Raw genomic sequence first — 20,560 nt, forward strand, 5'->3', positions numbered from 1 at the left:
CCATCCGTGGTCGACCACTGCAATTTGAAAAACATGTACGTTACTTTAAACAGCGAAAGGTACCCTGCCGTCGATTACGATTTGGACTTTAATAACAACAAATTTTCGAGGGTTTAAGGGACGCGAGCAAGTTTGACAACAAAATTTTTGGAATCAGCGAAATCATCGCTCAGCCGAATTTGACAGCGTTGAATTACAGATACATTTGCCCTCTTTTCGTTTTTGACGTGAGCAAGCAAGCCGAGAGGCTAAAATCGACCGTGTTGGACGTGCAAATTAAAGCCACTTTTAACGCAGCCGTTCCTGCAGACACTCAAGCCTTTGCGGTTGTCATTTCTGACAAACTGCTCCGAATCAAATCCGACGGAAACAAAATGAACGTGGTTTACTAAAACGACCCACATGAAAAATAAATTGGGTCCTTAATAAAAGAATGAATTTTACGAAAAAAGATTTGAAAAATTTGCTTATCGAAAACGGCGTTTCCAAAATGTCGAAAAGCAAAATGGGGTTGGCAATGATTGCGGTGGAGAACCATCTGATCGACAAAAACGCGATGATGGAGGACGTCAAACCGATAGACCCAAAATACGAAAGGCTCCATTTGATCCGGCAACAATTATTTTGAAAAGCGAAACGGCAAAGTGGACAAAAATGGATTTAAAATAGAAATTCTAAAATAAAAAAAAATGTCGTTTCACCCGTTTTTTCTTGAGTGCAGCAAAAGAGAGACTGATGTAAAAAAGAAATGGCAGCTCGAGGCTCTTGCGTTTAAGGCTGAAAGCGGTCCGTTCAAACTTCCTGAAACGTACAGCGATGAGAAAAGAGACGAGCTTTACGCGATTTTGTGGGAAGAAAAAGAGGATGACTTTTCGCGAATGGAAAAAGAAATCATAGAGCGCAACAGTGAGTGGGCAAATTTAAAGAGGCAAGAAAAGCTGAAAGCGATCGACAGACACGTGCTCGGTTTGGACTGCGATTTGGAAGAAAAGAAAAAAATGTCTGGAAAAATGAAAATGGACGTTCTGTTCAAAAAAATCGAAGATTTTCCTGGTCAAAATTGCTGAAAACAAAAAAAATTGTTGAAAATAAAAAAATTGAATTCGAGTTTAATAAATTCGATCGAAAATAAAAAAAGAGATGGATCTGCAAGAAATTGAAGAAAGAGAAATAGAGTTGGAAGATATGAGAAGACGGATGGAAAGAGATATGGAAGATGATTTTGAAGAGGATTTGCCAGAAAATAAGTTTGAAAATGAGATCATCGCAGAAGAGTGGGAAAAAATTCAAAAATTAATTTCAAGACATTGGATGGAAAGATATTGCGCTCCTGCTGCTTAAAAAATAATCGCAGATTTTTCATTTTTTTAAGTCTTTTCGAAGAGTTAAAAAATTCGAATAATTTTTCAGAGAATCTAAAAAGTTTCTGAAAATAAAAAAAATTTGTTGAAAATGAAAAAAAGATAAAAGATTTTCCCGTGTTCAAAAAAAGACGCTTAACATTGCTGAAAAAATAAAAAAATTTGTTGAAAATAAAAAAATTGAATTTGAGTTAAAGAAATTCCAACGAAAATAAAAAAGATGGGTGAAACAAATAAAATTTTTACAGAAAGAAAGTTGGAAGAAATGATTAAATTTAATGAAAAAATATATGAAAATGTTAGAGATGAAATTTATAGCAATATACATGAATGGTTCAAAATAAAAAAAGAATTGAAAAATTTGCGGAGATCTTTAGGTTTGCTTGGATTGAGTAAAGAAATGCGAGGAGATTTTGAAGAGAAAATTTTAAAAAATTTGGAGAAGAAAAAGAGCGAGTTTGAGGAGGAAAATCGTGATTGTAAAGAAAGAATAAAAGCAAATAAAAAAGAATTGAAAATAAATAGAGAGTTGTCGGAAGAAGAAAAGATTGAGTTGGAGGAAGAAATTATTGAATGGAAAAAGGAAATAAAAAGAAACAGAAATGAATTGTCGCAAATAAATAAAAAATTGAAAAAATTTCAGAGAAAGAGAGAGGTAATTAAAATGAAAATATTGATTAAAGAAATAATAGGAAAGTTGGAAGATGAAAAAATGAGAGCGATAAGTAGATTGTCGAGATTTAGGGAAGAATTAGAAAAATTGCAGGAATTAAAAGAAAATGAAGCATTGGATATTGATTTATCTGAAAGATTTTTAAATTTATTGAAAGATTTTTAGATTTCCTGAAAAATTTTTCGAATTTTTTAAGGTCTTTGGATCTTAAAAAGTTGCTGAAAATAAAAAAAATTGAATCAAAGAAAAATAAATTACAACGAAAATAAAAAAGATGGATCCTGAGAATGATGAATTTAACGAGCCTGGGCTGCTTGCAGCGTTGTTCAGCGTTGTTATCGAAAGTTTCATTATGGTGGTCAACACGATCAATATGATTTTTTAAACATGGATTTCTTTAATTCTTTTTTGAAGAATTGAAAAAATTGAATTCGATTTAAATAAAATCTTTCAGTTTTAAAAAGATGATTTACACAAAAAAGGTTTTGAAAGATTTGCTGGCCAAAAACGGAATTACTCAAACGGCAAACAATTTGATGGCTTTGACACTGATCGCGTTTGAAAACAATTTAATCGATAAAAAGGATTTAATGGAAAAGGTGAAAGAAAAGAAACCTGTTGGGAGACTGAAATTGCTTGAAAAAAAACCGCCAAAAGAAAAAAAACCCATCGATCCTAAATGGCAAAGACTTGAAAACATCAGAACTCATCCTTCCGCTTTAAAAATAACACATGTTTAAACGGGAAAAGTCACCGAATACGGGTCCCTTTACAAATTAAGAAAAGAGACGGGACACTGCTGGAAATATTTTGACGATAAACACGGATATAAAATTGAAATGCTGAAAACTTAAATTTGTTGAAAATTTAAATTTTTTTTGCTGAAAATAAAAAAATTGAATTTGAGTTAAAGAAATTTTTTTTCTTATATAAAATGGATAGAATGATTGTTAAAAATTTAAAAGAGATGGCTAAAGACCGTGCCATCAAAGGCTACTCAAAAATGAGAAAAGCCGAGCTCATTGAAGCTATAAAAAATACAAAACCCATCATCGGGTATGAACCTGCTTCTTGTCAAAAACCTGTCATCGCTCCGAAACCAATAACAATTCTGCCAAGACCTGTCATGCAGAAACCAGCTCTTGCTCCAAAACCAGCCCATTTGCAAAATCCTGTTCCTCGTCCTGTTAGTCCGATTCCTGCACCAAGACCGGTTCTTTCTACTGGCTGGTTTACAAGAATTGCAACGACTGTATCCAACGGTTTTAACCAAGTAAATGCTCTCGTTAATCCATACGTTCCAACTGCGGTAAAAAATGCAGTGAGCAGCGTGAAAAATGGAGTGGAAAAAACGATAAAGTCTCTCAAAGACGTTGCATTTGGCAAACCGGTTCCCGCTCCTAGTCCGGTTATTCAAAAACTGGTTTCAGCTCCAAGGCCGGTTCTCGTTCCAAGACCGGTTAAGATAAAATTTGTATTGAATGAGCATGCGCTAAATCGCATCACGCAGCAATTTTCTTACAAACCTTCTGTTATTTATCAAGACCCTGACACTTTTTTAAACATGGTCAAAGAGGCAGCGATCAAAGTCATTAAAAAAAACACAAAAACGAACCTTGTTTTAACCTGCGAAATGACTCGCGTAAATATTGCCACTGGAGAAGAAATTCTTCGCACTGTGGTCTTCCCGTCCAAATACGACGTCATTCTCGAATTGACCGACAAAAGAGAAAGCTTTGAAACATGGTCAATTATAACAAAGAAGGGTCCAATTGGAAAGTTTCCAAAATTTTAAAAATAGACGTAAACATGATCGATTGGATACCTTTTAGCGGTACTTCTTACATCGATCTCCCTCCCGAGTTGAAAAGCAAAAAAGCCATCATCAACCTGAAAAATGAAGACAACGAATGTTTCAAGTGGTGCGTCACCAGGGCGATAAATTTAAAAAATAAAGACAACGAAAGAATTGATGAAGACTTGATTCTAAAATCAGAAGAGTTGAAATAGGAAGGAATTGAATTTCCAGTAAAACTCGATGAAATCGGCAAGTTTGAAAAGATCAATCCAGACACGAGCGTCAACGTCTTTGGGTACGATGAAAAAATAATTCATCCTTTACGAATTTCTAAAATTTTAGATCGAAAGCATTCTATCGATTTGCTTCTCATTTCAAACGATGACACTGACCATTACTGCCTCATTAAAAATTTCAGACGATTGGTTAGTTCTTCAGTATCAAAATATCAACACAAAAAATGCTTTTGCAGAAATTGCATGCAAGCCTGTGACCAAGAAGAAAAGCTTCAAAAACATCGAGACGACTGCTATAAGCACACCACGGTCCGAATCGAACTTCCTAAAGAAGGAACAACCGTTCAGTTTAAAAATTACGACATGTCCATGAGAGTCCCGTTTGTGGTATATGCCGACTTTGAAAGTTTTATCAAACCTGTCAACACTTGCGTTCCTGACTCAAAACAGTCTTACACCAAACAATACCAAAAACACGTTCCAAGCTCTTTCTGCTATTACATCAAATGCTTTGACGAAACCATTTATAAAGAAAAATCTTTCACGTACACAGCAGAAAGCGATGATGACAACGTTGCTCAAAAATTTGCATTCAGTCTCGAAACAAACCTTACAAAAACTTGGAACAAGATTGATTTTAAGGAAAAGGTCGTCATGACTAATGAGGATGAAAAGATTTTTAAAAATGCAACACAATGCCACATTTGCAAAAAAAATTTTAAAAAAGATAAAGTGCGCGATCACTGTCATTTTACTGGAAAGTATCGTGGAGCCGCGCACGACGATTGCAATAAAAAATATCAAATTCCAAAATTCATAGCCATCTTTTTACACAATTTGTCTGGTTACGATAGCCATTTGTTCATCAAAAAATTAGGCGGAAAATTAAAATGCATCCCCAACAACAATGAAAAATACATCAGCTTCTCAAAAAGCATCAAAGTGAGAGAATTTATCGATAAGAAAACTGGAAAGCTGAAAGAAGTGTGGAAATAATTGAGGTTTATTGACAGCATCAGATTCATGCCCTTTGGTTTAGACAAACTGTCTAAAAATCTAAACAACGACCAATGCAAAAACGTGGCTGAATATTACTCTGAAAAAAAGTTTGACTTGTTAAGAAAAAAAGGCATTTACCCCTACGAATGGGTCGACTCGATTAAAATATTCTCAGAAACAAAATTGCCTCCCATCGAAGCATTTTATTCAAAACTAAACGAAAAACCGGCAGAAGTTGAAGACTATGCGCATGCGCAAAACGTTTGGAACGATTTTGAATGCATCACGTTTAAAGACTTCCACGAGCTGTACAACGTGTCGGACGTTTTGATTCTGGCGGATGTTATTGAAAATTTCAGAGACGTGTGCCTGAATTATTACGGTCAAGATCCCGCCTGGTATTACACCTGTCCTGGACTCGGCATGGACGCTTGTTATAAAATGACTGGAGCAAAAATAGAACTTTTTAGCGATCCCGATATGCTTCGAATGATCCAAAAGGGAGTACGAGGCGGAATCAGCATGATCCCAAACCGACATGGAACTTCCAATAACAAATACATGGGCGACTCGTACGATCCTTTACAACCTTCAAAATTCCTTCAGTATTTAGACGCCAACAATTTGTACGGATGGGCGATGAGCAAACCCCTTCCTGTAGGAGGGTTCAAATGGATGACTGAGGAAGAGCTTTTAAATTGGAAATCGGTTCCGTGCATTTTGGAAGTTGACTTGGATTACCCGGATCACCTTCACGACAAACACAACGATTACCCTTTAGCGCCTGAAAGAACGACCATTGGGAAAGTTGAAAAACTCGTTCCCAATTTAAACAACAAAGAAAAATACGTCGTCTATCATGAAAACCTAAAACTTTACGAACGAATGGGTTTGGTAATCACAAAAATTCATCGAGGCTTCACCTTTAAAGAAGAACCTTGGATGAAAAAATATATTGATTTCAATACCAAAAAAAGAACAAAAGCTACCTGCAAATCTGACAAGGAACTTTTCAAACTGATGAACAACTCCGTCTTTCGAAAAACCATGGAAAACATCAAAAATCATGTTGACGTTAGACTCGTCACTACAGAAAAAGAAGCACTAAAATTATCCAAAAAAACTCAATTCGAAAGCTTCACCATTTTTGATGAAAAATTAATTGCCATTCACATGAAAAAAACAAAGTTGGTTTACAACAAACCCATTTATTTAGGAATGTGCATCCTCGACATCAGCAAAATTTTAATGGCAAACTTTCATTACGATTACATCAAACAAAAATACGGCGATCGCGCAAAATTATTAATGACCAACACTGACTCGCTCTTTTACGAAATCGAAACGGAAGATTTTTACAAAGACATTGCTGATGACGTACTTGAAAAATTTGACACCAGCGAATTCAGCAAAGAACATCCTCCCATTAAAAATGTTGGGTTTAAAGTGGGTGAAAATAAAAAGACCATCGGAATAATAAAGGATGAGACTGCAGGAAAGCAAATTGAAGAGTTTGTTGGACTTCGACCAAAACTCTATTCATACAAGATCCTTGAAGAAGAACACAAAAAATGCAAAGGGGTTAAAAATTGCATCGTTAAAAAGCACATCACTCATCAGGATTATTTCAACTGCTTAAAAATAAGAAAGAAAAGCTTGCAACAATGAACGTCTTCCGATCTCACCTTCACGATGTTTACACAGAAGAAATAAACAAAATCGCACTCAGCGCCAACGATGACAAAAGATTCATTTTGAATGAGGGGATTCACACCTTGGCTATTGGACACTACAAAAACAGACCAATCAAACCATGCTTTAAATTAATGGACTACGATAAATTTTTTGGCACAGAAGAATAAATCAGTGCGGTAAGAAATTTTTATGACAACATAAGAAGAAATATTTTAGGAAGAAAAAAATTTATAACTTAACAAAAAGAATCATTACAAAAATATATTGCGGAAAGAAATTTTTTATAACTTCAACAAATTTTTTTGAAAAAAAGGTAAGTCAATCCATCAAACTTCTTAACCTTAAGTATAGGAAAGTACCAATGCGCCAGAACCGGCATTATCCTACTACTGAGTAGAGAGACCAAAAGAGGCAAATAATTTAGTATTACTAATAGTAAAATTAAAACCCATTGACTTCGTTATAAAACTGCTAAATTAAGATAATTTTTTGGTTAGAAAAGAAGTTATTGATGCTTTAGTGAACTCCTTCAAAGGTTTTCTATTAAGTTGGTAGAGAAGGTAAAAGATAATTGTACCTTAAAGATAGAGATTATTGAGAAAAGTTTATTTAACAATAATTTAGCCCAAGGTCTGCAATATTGAAATGCTTACCTGAGATAGCTAGTAGTGATGATAAGGATACTAAGGATCAGAAATTAATAGATCTTAAAGGTAAGATATTATTTGAGCTAAATAAAATAGGATATGTTAAGAATGACGAAGGCCTAAAATGGATTAATGTGAGATTTGAGGAGCTAGTTAGTTTATCAAGAGAAAGTAAGGTACTTATTACAAAGCTCTGTCATAAATCCTTAAAAATTTAGAAATCTTACAAGATTCAAAAGTTATTAAATTAAAAAACGAATAATAATCAAGTGTATAGACCATGGGTTAACGATGTCGCTAAGAAAGAAAGGTGAGATAATATTTGAAGGCACATCATAGACCATGGCAGGCTACAATAAAGATCTTATTTTAGAAGAAATTGCAAGAGCAGTAGTTAACCAAATACAGAATATGTTGGCAATACAATATAAAATCCACACACCAACCTATTCTAATAGTGAATCAGTTTTACAGAAGGCAGCACCAGATATTAAGGAGTGTGGTATAGTAGATAATATACATAAAATTGTTAGTGAAACTTGGTTGTGGTCTTTAATGTATTTATCAGACCGTAAAAAAAAGTATTCCAAGCAAATTGCTTGTTTTGCTTTAGGACCTGGATTATTTCTGCTATCATGTCATACACAAGAAATATGTAAAAGAAGGCAATTATGGAAGAAACATCCTAATGAGATTGCAATTATGTCAATTATGGAAGAAACAATTTTGGAAAAAACATCCTAATGAGATAACTAGTGATGTTCGTAAAGAGATATTTGATGAGATGGAATATATCAATGCTAACCCAAGATATTATGTTAGTGGTTTTAATATAAGTTATGATTAAGGTAAAGGGTTATTGGATTATATTAGTAGCGATGGAAAGCAGAAGAAGTTTAGTGGTATAGAAGCAATTAGAAAAATATTCATATGTTCCTTAAAAAAGATAATTAGAGAAAAGGTTACCGAATTTTTACGAGAAACCTGGGAGGAATATATGGATCTTATAATCACTTAAGGGGAATTTAGTATGAGTTACGACGGAGCAACGCCTTTAAGTGTTAGGCGAGTGATAAGTGACGACGTCACCGAGTTCTCATCAATTGACTGTGAGACTCAAAAAGAGTTTACAGAGATTCAAATGCCGCATATAAAGGATAGGCAAAATAGAAACGCAATCTTAGAAAAAGAAAGAACGAATTGAAGAAATATAAAAGATACCTTTCTATTTTTTTTACCTTAGTAGAAGAAATACAAAAGATATAAGTTTAATACGTTCTCAGAAAATTAATAAAGAAGTTGTTTTTGAATTATGAGGAAAAGTTAACAATCTACAAGCAAACCATAATAGTAATATTAGAGCTTTTAAACGTTTACCTGGTGAATTTGGATATATTAAAAGAAAGTTTTTAGATAATAGTGCAAGTTAGTCTATAGTCAACATGCTAATAGAGAGGAGATATGATAACCAGTTTCTTGATCATATAAAATTATTGCAAAAATCAAGAAAAATATTTGGCTTTGATAATGCTTTAAATATGGGTAAATGTTTGAGTCATAACAAGCTTTTAATAGCTTGTTTAGTGAGCTAAGATTTTGATTGTTTATCAACAACAATTTAATAGAATATGAATATCCTATCTGCAGAAGAGGAAAACTATTTAAAAATACTAAAAGAAGAGCTAAACCTTAGTTATCACGAGAGTAACTACCAAGAAGATAGTGATAACAAAGATACTTGTGCTAGTTTTGCAAATGCTGATAAAGAACTAGCTGAAAAGATAATACCTGATGACTAAAAAATGAGACAAAATTTAAATCATTTTATGTATGCTATTCATAATCATGCAATTGAAATAAATTAGTATATCTATAGGGAATTTAATTCTCTATTAAAATTATACTATTGTTTTAAAATATTAATTAAAATGGCTCCGTATTAAACAAGTTTGCAAAAAGATCTAAGAGAAAGCATCTGCCAATTTAGAAATTCGCATCTGGAAAAGCCAAAAATCTTCACAGTAAAACACTTTCTAGATGAAGGAGCATCGAAAGCGACCATATGTCGTGCTCTAGAACCTGTAGACAATAGTTTAAGTTATCAACGAAAAAAAGGAAGCGGTCCAAAGGCAAAAAAAATAGACAAAAAGCACATAAACCAATTACAAAAGGCACTTGATCATCATAACGGTATTTCACAACGTCAAGTAGCTCAAAGATTCGATTGTGACCAATCGTATATATCTAAAATTCTTAAAATCAAGACGAATATTAGATATTACAAGAAGAAATAGATTCCACATCGAAGCGAAAGCCAACTAGCTCGAATCAAACCTTTGTGTCGGCATATATATCGCAATTTTAGGAACTTTGATTTTGTCTTGGATGACAAATCATATTTCACATATGCGAATACAACATTGGCTGGCAACGATGGCTTCTATTCTAGCGACGTTTCATCCACAACTAACGACTTCAAATTCAAAAGAAAGAAGAAGTACGAGGAAAAGGTGCTAGTCTCTTTGATTATATCGCCCAAAGGGACTTCAAAACCAATGTTTTTTGAAAGTTGCCAGGCAATCAACAAAAAAGCATACATCGGACATCGGTTAATACCTTTCATTGATGAACATTATAAAAATGAAGAGTACTTGTTCTAGCCAGATTTAGCTAGCTTGCACTATGCAAAGGAAGTGGTTTCTTTTCTCGATGCCACTAACATCAAATGCCTGCCAAAGGTAAAAAATTCACCTAATGTACCAAACGCTCGACCAATTGAGGACTTTTGGGGTCAGTTGAAACGCTTAGTCTACAAGGATAATTGGCAAGCAACAAGTATTCCTTAACTCAAACGGCGTATCGTGAATTGTCTTAATAAAATGGATCCGGAAGTGGCAAAATGTTATGCCTCAATGACTTCAGTTCGTCTTGGTCGTGTTGCTTTTAATGATGTTATTGAAAACCAATTAATATATTTTTTTAAATATCATATAATTGTTTATAAATTTATTTTAAATTAAATTTGATAGCTATGTAACTATGGCTATAATAACAATTTCAAAGTTGTCTCATTTTTTAGTCATCAGATATTAGGTAACCAGTACAAAGAACGAGTCAAGGAGATAAATAAAAAGTATTTTGAAAAGCGGTTCCCTTTATGATGAAGCTATAAAATTAGAAAAAAATGTGCGCTATTACAAAGAAGCAATATATATTTACAAGCTTATAGATACTCCAGAATTTTCAATGCTTATATAATAGGGTTGCATGAAGCACCAAAAGATGGTCCATCAGAAAAATTTGTGACTGAGTATGTACTAACAAATGTTGTACGGTTACAAGAGCTACGACAACTACTAAAAAATGCAAGAGATCTAGGCCAGCTCTCTGCAGAATTAGCAAGTGCATTAATAAACCAGACAGAAATAGTTTCTGGGCTTAAAATAGTATTAAGGATTTAAAAGAAGTAGTATGTAGTTTATATCAAGAGGTCCGAAATTTACTACATAGATTGTCAAAGTTAGAAATGCAAAATAATGATAAATATGAACTCATTAGTGAGCTAAAAAAATTCTAAAGATTAATAGGGACAAATTGGAAATGGTAATTGGCAAAGAAGAACTTGAAAAAGTAGTACTCGAGATTGGACAGAAATATCAAAAACTAGAAGCTGTAACATAAAGTTAGGGTGTGCCACTTTTAACCTGACCAAAAAACATTCGAATGCATCCTATCTCAATCATCCTTATTTGGTCCCAGGACATACCAAAAAATTTTTTAGGTGTCCAAGTCAAGGGGTTCCAGTACAAGGTATTTTCATATGCCAGGATCCATGTAATTATTAGCTTCCCCACTCTCTTTCGGTGCCCCTCGTTTATGAATGGAATAGTAGAAAATTGTCCATTTTACATTTATTTTTCTTCTGAAAAAAAATCTTTCATTTAAGGTGGTAACCCTAGAAATAATTTATTTTTTGAGTTTAAGCTATTAATTGATATTTGGTTGTAAAACTTGATTCTATTTCAAAAAATTTAAAAAAAAAATCATTCAAAATTTTTTTTTGTTTTGATTATCCAAAACTAAATTAGTTAAACTTCAAACAATGGGGCGTATTTGAAAATACGATATCTTGCTATATAATAAATCTATAACTTTGAAATTTTGCAAAAATGTTTATTATATATAATATTTTCATTTGTTATAGGATTTTTTGATTTGCCTTGATAACTCCAAAGTTATGCAAAATGTTTCAGAGTTTAATTAGTCAATCAAATAAATAAATCTTTATGTTGCAAAATCCTATGAGAAATGATTTATCAATGTCTTTTAAAAATGTCCTGAAAATTTCAGTTCATAAATCCATACCATTTTTAAAAATCCAGACTTGAATATAAATAAATGGCGCTAGTCCAGCTCTTTCCTTTAGTTCTAAATGTCGATTTGCTACTGAAACAATAACTAGATTTGGCGTCAGGTACCAACTATGACGGACCAGGCTTGCATGGAGATGCTTTCCCAGGGGACCATACTTGGATATATATAGCTTATTGCTCATCATTTCATGAGTTAGGTTAAAAGCATCGAAATCATGTGATGGACCCGGGCCGTCAGAGGAGACTTTAAAAAGTATGCTCCATAAAATGCGACGATAAAGTCAGTGGACAGTTCGAGCATATCTTTCTCACTATTATTCACCTTTAAAGTTATCTTTGAAACAGCTGCATTGTTAGCAAGTATAGACAATCAGCCATGAACCTTGCTTTATGGTGGGAACCATGTAGTTTGGAAACCACGCACATGGCCACCAAGGTAAATGTTTATTAGCTCACAAAGAACTTTGTAATCTCCCCTTAAAATCTTGTTTTAGGGCTGTTATGCAGAAGTTCTCAGTATCTAATACCCTTCTATGAAAATTAAAACCTACCATATACTCCTCTCTTCCATTATTGAAAAAATGCAACTAATCAACATTATTCGCTCATTCTCTTTTTTCTGGCCAGAATGTTTGAAAATCTTTATATATTGCACGTGATTGAGATTTTCTTCAACCTTGAATAAAATCCCTTGAATTGGAAATATGGCTTTCAGATATAAATTGTCTTCAAAGATCATTTAGCAGAAGATACAAAATGTAATAATTTTGCAACAGTTTAGTGCAACAAACTTTTAAAGTATGTAATCAAAATATTTACCTACAGAGCCGCCAAAGCACAGTTCTTTTAAGCACATGATCCACCAAGAACTTAATTGCCCACTTGTATTTTCCAGTATTAGAGGCTGCTGTATCTGCTCTACAACCAATGATCTGGTCAGTGAGTTCATAATACTCTAATATGTTCTGAATAGCTATAGCTTGATCCTGCCCTTTAGATAACTCAATTTCTAGAACTCCGAGCAAAAATTCTAAGGGTTCATTGACCTGGGGGATGATATACTGAGAGCAAGCCTTTCTCCAGTTTCAGACATTTTTGTTTGACCAGTTTTGTATCAAAATGAATGACAACCTTTAAACCTCTAACTTTGTCCAGATTTTCTTCTCTCATTATTCTAGCTTCATTTTCAATCACAAACCTTTTGTTTCTATGTAGACCACTTTTTCATAGAGGAACTTTATTTAGATCAAAACCACCAATCTTGAAAGTGAGAACAAAAGAGATGTTTCAGCTCGAACACTGACCTGGTACCTAGTCAACAAAGGAACCCAGTTGTCAAGAACATCATTCATTGAAAGCTCAATGTAAACTCTATCTTCACTAATCTTCTTTTTTTTTTGGCAAGGCTCAAACTCACTGTTAGTATCAGTGGCACTCGTATCACTTGAAAATAATTCACTCTCAAAAGCTTTCATCCTTTCTACGTCCACTATAGCTTTTTTCTTTGACGTTTCTTGTTTTTCTTTTTTATGCTGTTCTTTTCTTCGCTTACTGTCTATCATATCTAACATTCGTTTTTCCCCGTCTACCATTTTTTCTTCATAAGATTTATCTTTCCCAGTGTCAAACATAACTATTTCACCTTTGAATGCTCTCTTTAGGAACTCAATATCATCAGTCTTTGCTTGATTGCTTCTATTTTTGTCGTCTCTTTTAAGTTTTAAGATGTCTGTTTTATAAACAGGAAAAACACAGTTCGCTTCTTTTTAAAACTCTCTGCTTTTGTTTTATATTGCTCTTCTTTCATCTTGTTTATTTCCATAAGGGTTCTAAGACTACACAGTTTGTTGTAGCGTTCATAAGATTTCTCAAGCTTCTTCTTCACTTCTTGTTCTGTAACCCGAATATTTGAATCAAACCCACCCTTGTCCCAAATATACTCCAGTAAATTCTCCCCTGTTACATTTCGTACACATACTCCAGTAAATTCTCTCCTGTTACATTTCGTACACTCCCCTCACGTGCAAAGCATAGATCTTCACATTGTCTTTTAAGCACAGGATAGTTTTGCGTTTTTATTGTTCTTACTTGACCTGAGCCAATATATTCGACAAAAAACTACTTCCAGTGTGGGTAGTCTAAGCACATATAAAAGTCTTTGCATATTTCTTTCAAAAGTTTTTCACCTAAAAAAAGTTTTTCCGATTTATTATTATAATTAAATCTTAAAATAGTACCTGTTTGTTGCAAACATATGTAATTGATGCTGAAGTATGTAGATTGTTTTTTTACACTTATAGTTCTCTATGGAGTTAAACTTATGTTGAAGGATGTACCTGTGTATCTTGGTTGACAATCCCTGTTAGTCCTAGGAGAAGTTTATCTCATTGGAGGAAGACCTTTGCTACGTGTAGTTACCAAAGAGCTCTCCTCATTTTTCTCTCTTAGAGTACTCTGACCATTTCTAGACCTAGGAGATTTACGAGGAAATCCATCAACATCACAGGCCATTACAAATTTAAGAAATTTGTTATAATCTGAAAAGTATAACATAAAAGGGTCTTATAATACTTTGCATAAAAGTAATTAATTGAATAGAGCGTTAATCCCGCTAAAACAATGACAATATATTGCAAAAACAACATATTTGAATCTGACTTTATTCATCTAAGACATAATATTTCAGTTTTTGTATAAAAAATCTCATTTTATGTTTAATATGTGACATCTTAATTTGTGGCTGAAAGTCATGAAGAAATTCTTTTACAGGATACCATGCAAGTTAAGCAAAAAACCCCAAAGTGGTTGGAGAAGACATAAAATAATGTGATTTTATATAATTTTGATGTGATTTTTGACTTCATTTGTCTTTAATTATTGTAAATGACAAGTTTTTACAAGTTTTAATTCTTAAAAGAAAGATTTTTTTGTCAAAACTAAAACAAATGTAAAATGGACTATTTTCGACTATTCAATTCATAAATTAGGGGCACCGAAAGCGAGGGGAGGGGCGAATAATTACATGGAACCTCGCATATAAAAACACCTTGTACTGCAACCCCTTGACTTGGAGACCTAAAAATCCTGGGACCAAATAAGGATAAATGAGATAGGGTGCGTTTGAATGTTTTTTGGTTAGGTTGAAAGTGGAACACCCTAATAAAGATACAGAACAAATAGCAGATATTATAGAACATGATGAGCCGCAAGTTAATGAAACACAGGGGATTCAAACTACCATTACTGATGCAGGGATACATGACTAAGCAAAGATTAACAGAAAGCTGGACACAATATTAAACAACGCACCTCCTGAAATAGTTGCATATTACAAGTCCTTTTATTGGACTTTACTTGGTTAATTTTAATCTTATTTCTTATTATCAACTAATGTTCCGACACAACCGAGTTGCAGTTTTGATCAAAGTAAAAAAGATTTTATTACAGAAAAGGTGGTCAAAATAGTTACATCAAGTGTCAATTTAGCTGGAAAAGTAGGTGGAAAAGCTTTGATTAAAAGAAGATAGGGGAGAACGGGGTGAGATGGGACATGGGGTGAGATGGGACTTGGCAATATCTCAGTGAAAAATTTAATAATGCAAGAGTTTTTTTATATATGTTATAAGTTTGCAATAGATTCTTCATATTATTGTGTTTTTTAAATTTCAGAAGTATTTTTTTTCGGATTATTTGCGAATATGTAAAAATCTAACAACTTCTTGGATTTTGAAGACATCATTAATATTAAATATTTATGTGTTGTTTGCATATATTTTTATGTTTATGGTTTTTAATTATTCGCTATTGTTTTATTTAACTACTGAAGAAATATGATTAACATATAGCTACGAGAACTATGTAAAATAAAGGTTTTCTCACACCTACTAGTGATAGGGTGACTTGGGACAGGAGAATCGGGGTGAAATGGGACATTGTTCAGTTTTATCATTTTTTTTTAATTTACTATACTTTAACTTTTATAATCAATATTTTTGGTAAAAAAGCAAGTGAACAGAAAATTATTTTTATGTTTTTGATAAGATTTCAATGTTTACTTTTTAGTAAAGTGTTTTTTATCATAGAAAATAATAATAATTATATTGGATTTCTTTGTTACTTTGTCCTGAAGACATCTTTCACAGTAAGTATTGTTTTAATGCCAATCATTTTTGTATATTCAATTCAGTTTAAATAAAGTTCTTCACTATTAGCCTTATTAAATTTAATCACATTACATTAAGTTTTATAGGGTTGTGATACTATTTTATTTTTATTAAAATAAATTTAAAATTTATAGCTTAATCTGGATTTTGGTTAATGCAATTTAAAAGAGCATAATTTTTTTAAATAATGGAATGAGTAATATAAGTAATAATTTTTCAGATGCCAAGAAAGTACAACCGAGTAACAAGTCGGTTAAAGCCTGATGCTCATACAATAAAAGCTGCTGTGATGGCTGTCGAATCTGGGAGTTTATCACTATGAGCTGCTGCACAAGAGTATACAATTTCAAAATCAAGTTTACAGCGGAAAATAAAGGTTAATAAAGAAACTTCTTACAGTAACTTATACTTTGATGAACAACATAAATATTTTTTTAATAAGACACAAGAAGATGAACTTTCAATATATCTTCGTCAAGCATATTCTTAAATTGTACAAAATTATCTGTTCGTACGCCAGAAGCTAACAGCCTCAGTCGAACAACTAGTTTCAATAGCACAAATGTAGATACTTTCTTAAAAAACCTTGACAGTGTGCAGAAGCGCTATAACTTTTCTGCTGATTGCATTTACAATATTGATGAAACAGGTCTGACAACTGTTCATAAGCCAGTGAAAGTGACTGCTGGTAAAGGAGTAACCAAGTAGGACAGGTAACTTCTGCTGAAAGGGGAACCCTAGTTACAATGGTGGGTAGCAATAATGCCCTTAGAAATTTTATTCCACCGTTTTTGATATTTCTTCGTGTCCATTTTCGTAGCCATATGCTTAAAGGTGCACCAACAGGTACAAAAGGTGATGCTAATCCTAGTGGATGGATAAATACAGAAATTTTTTTGAAATGATTTGATCATTTTGTGGAGTATGGACATCCTAGCAAGGATCATCCGTTACTTTTAATAATGGACAACCACAAAACTCATATATCGATTGAACTGATGGATAAAGCTAAGGAAAGCAATGTTGTGCTCTTAACATTGCACCCCATTGCAGCCACAAACTCCAACCACTTCACAGATCAGTATTTGGGCCATTAATGAAATTTTACAATTCAGCATGTGATTCATGGTTAAAGGTACATCAAATACTCCTATGACGATATATGACATTTCTGAAAATTTATGAATAGCTTATACGAGAGCCTTTACTTCCCAAAACATTCAAAATGGTTTTAAAGCAGCTGGCATTTTCCCGTACGATCCATATGTTTTCAGTGATGTCGACTTTTTATGTTCTTATGTATCTGATCGACCAATTCCAGCAAATGACAATTCCGACAAACAAACAATCCTTACATCACTGTGTATTGTATCTGAAGTTATTAATGAAAAGAAACAGCAAATCAGCACTTCTGCCTACCATTGGACAGCAGAAGATATAAGGCCATTTCCAAAAGCGGGTGAAAGGGTGGCAAAGAGAAAAAGTGCAAAACGAAAATGTTTTAGGTCTCTGGTATTGACTGACACACCAACAAGAAATGAACTAGTTGAAAGTTTATCAGAATGTAAAAGAAAAAAAGAAGATAAAGATAAGAAAAAGAAAAAAAGTTACCCCCTCAGACATAAACGTAATTTTGACTCAATTTAAACATCAAGCAACCTGTTGAACAAAGTTACAAATGCATTTAGAATGGTATTTTATTTTTGTTAAACATAAATAAATTTTGTGTATTGTTATATTTTATAAGGAATAGAATAAACAATAAAATAATGCTTAAAATTATTTGTTTCTATTTTTGTCCCATTTCACCCCAACCATTGTCCCATTTCACCCCAACATGGGGTGAGATGGGACAAACAGTGTCACTTTAAAAAACCAAGCCCTTGAACTTAATTTGATGGTTAAATAATGGGTTTTGCAATAATTTAACATGACAATTCATTGGACTATAGTTTTAAACCGATTTGTATGGTTTTTGTGGAAAATTTAAAGCGCAGCACGCAAGCAAATTTTTTTGTCCCATCTCACCCCGTTCTCCCCTACTTAATAGAGGCTGTAGCTATAATAGAGGCTTGGTTGTTAGGTAAAGCTACTAAGCTTGTTTATGAAATAAAACATAAACACGAGTTTACAAATAAGAAGCATGCTGTAGATAATATAATTAAATATAAGTTTCCAAGAGAAGGCCAAATAGAAATGCGCGTCTTGAAAATAACTTTAGCGATTATAGAAATAAAACAGAGTATTCTTTTGTCATCTAAGCAAGGAGAAACAACCAAACGAGAAAAGCTAATTGGTTATTTTGGTAACAAGTTGATGTTACCTTACTGTTTGTTTCTTAATATGACAATTATGATGATGTATGTAATTCCTCAATACCGCTGGATTAGCAAATGACAGAAATTTTAGCTGGAGCATTCGATATATTCGTTATTGAATTTGCATTACATACAATAACTAATGCTGGAGGAAAGTCGATAATGTACAGATTGATATTTAAATTATATAATATAATAGAAAGGAGTGGAGGTACAGGGGGTGCGTTTAAGAAATGGCTAGTTCTATGCGGCAAATCGGAGGAAGGTACAATGGTAAAGTATACATTTTCCGAAGAATATCTTAAGAACAAGCCTAAAAAAATAGGTTTAGCTATTACTGCAGGTGTTATTAAAGCAGATGTTGTAAGGAAGCCTCTATAGTATTATTTAAATACATGTGCGTTATAACTGATAAGTCTAAAATTGAATTGTCATTAAAATGCACTGAGTTTTTCGCTAAGAATCAGCAGTATTCTAGCGTAATTTCTAAAATAGCTTTGGAACACCCAGAATCTTTTTTTAATTTTGAAATTGCAAAGGTAATTATTACTGCAACTGAGTTAGATGGCGAAAAACAAAAAGGTTTGCTTACAACCGTATTTCATAAAATTATAAAAGATGAGCATAACATTTAATTTGTTTTAAATAATGATCAAGACATACGTGATAAAGTGTCTAATAATGTAACATAGGAAACCGTAAAAGAATTATTTAGCGAAGGTTCCTTGAAAAAATCTCTGACGAAAGAGTATTATGGTGGGATAGTATCAGGTGATGAAATAGTTAAGGCACGAGAGAAAATGTTAAAGCATCTGTTTAAAGTTGTAAACAAAGCTCAGGATCATGATAAAGCTATGGGTTAGGTTTTTTTACGAAGTAAGAATATAAAGATCTTGTGGTGAAAATTGTACTGGAACACCCAGAATATTTTGGTTCACCCTAAATTGCAATTAAGGCTTTTAAAGATATTAAATTACGGCAACAGGTGGTTGGTAAGTAACAGATTATTAACCAAGGATATGCTGAACGTCAAGATAGAAGTTATTGGTATAACAACTGATACGAGTATAGTAAGAAAACAATGGGTCTACTTGCTTGAGAGTACAGGGATCAAGGATGCTTAGATCGTCAGTGCAAATTATATTTTAATTATTGAAAATGCTGAAAAACATGTGCATAGTCAAAAATATAATAATTGTGGTCCAAAAATAGAGAACTTTATTGTTATGTGTGGTGGAATACGAGTTACTGAGGAAGAGGTATTGGCGATTCATTCTTTATTATTTGAAGATAGTTTATTAAACCAAGGAATTATAGATATAACATTAGTTGCAGCGTCAAGGATCAGGGAAGATAATAAACAGTTTATAGGCGATAATATTATTTATAGTCTTGCTGAAACTTTTATTCAAGAACTACTAGGAAAAGAAACGATGTTATCGTTACAGTTAGGTAAAAGTATCTCTCGAATTTTCATTTTTTAAAAAGCAGATACTCTAGAAAAGCTTCCCTATGCGGGCTTCAGGGAGTGCTCATCAAACTGTGTCAAATGGAATCAATGATAATTTGAAAAATATTATTAAATAAATAGTAGAAAAAAATACAGATAAAACAAATTATTAACATAAAAAGGGTTTGACATGAAAAAAGATGTAACAACTAATATATATAGCTGAGCAAGTAACCAAGTTGCTTTCAGTACAAATTGAAGCGTTAGCTGAGAGTATTAAAATGATTTATCAAAGCAATCCGTTACTTGGTTATTCGAGTTAGCTAAATAGTTTAGTGAAGGATTTAACTCAAACTGCTTTACAAGGTGAAATGGACAGACATTTGCAAGAAGATAGTTTGGAGCAAGGTGGCAATCGTATAAATTGGCTGACAATGAAAACTAAAAAACTGGTACTGGTTCTTTTTAGCTTGAAGTACCAAGAGATCGTAAGTCAACCGCAGTTGATTAAAAAGCGACAAACAATAATGACAGAAGAGCTAGATAATAAAATACTTGCCCTTTATGGTTTAGGAACGTCAAATGATGGAATAGCTAGCCACTTACAAGAAATTTATGGGGTAGAGGTATCAGCTGCAACAATCTCAAGTATAACCGATAAGCTTGTTCCGCTGATAAGTAAATGACGAGCTAGACCATTGGAATTGGTCTATGCAATAGTATTTTTAGCCGCATTGTTTTTTTAGGTAAGGGAAGATAACAAAGTAGTTATTTAGGTTACTTATAATATTATGAGTATTGCTTGTGAATCAGAAGGAGCACATTTTTGATTATCTGTGTTAAATGA

General features: G+C 33.0%; 1 protein-coding gene and 2 pseudogenes across 1 annotated transcript in view; 1 reads left to right on the forward strand and 2 right to left on the reverse strand.

Annotated features, from left to right (window-relative positions):
• Positions 1-20,560, reverse strand: part of LOC149881606 (uncharacterized) — a 192,913-nt gene that overhangs the window by 159,166 nt on the left and 13,187 nt on the right. The gene's annotated exons all lie outside the window — the stretch shown is intronic.
• On the reverse strand, positions 12,813-13,353 carry LOC149881620 (uncharacterized; annotated as a pseudogene).
• LOC149881621 (uncharacterized) lies at positions 16,166-17,983 on the forward strand (annotated as a pseudogene).

The sequence above is a fragment of the Hydra viridissima genome, unplaced genomic scaffold (assembly GCF_058129835.1).
Source record: "Hydra viridissima isolate aposymbiotic clone 2 unplaced genomic scaffold, HvirCarnegie_v1 scaffold_11, whole genome shotgun sequence".
Classification (NCBI taxonomy): Eukaryota; Metazoa; Cnidaria; class Hydrozoa; order Anthoathecata; family Hydridae; genus Hydra; species Hydra viridissima.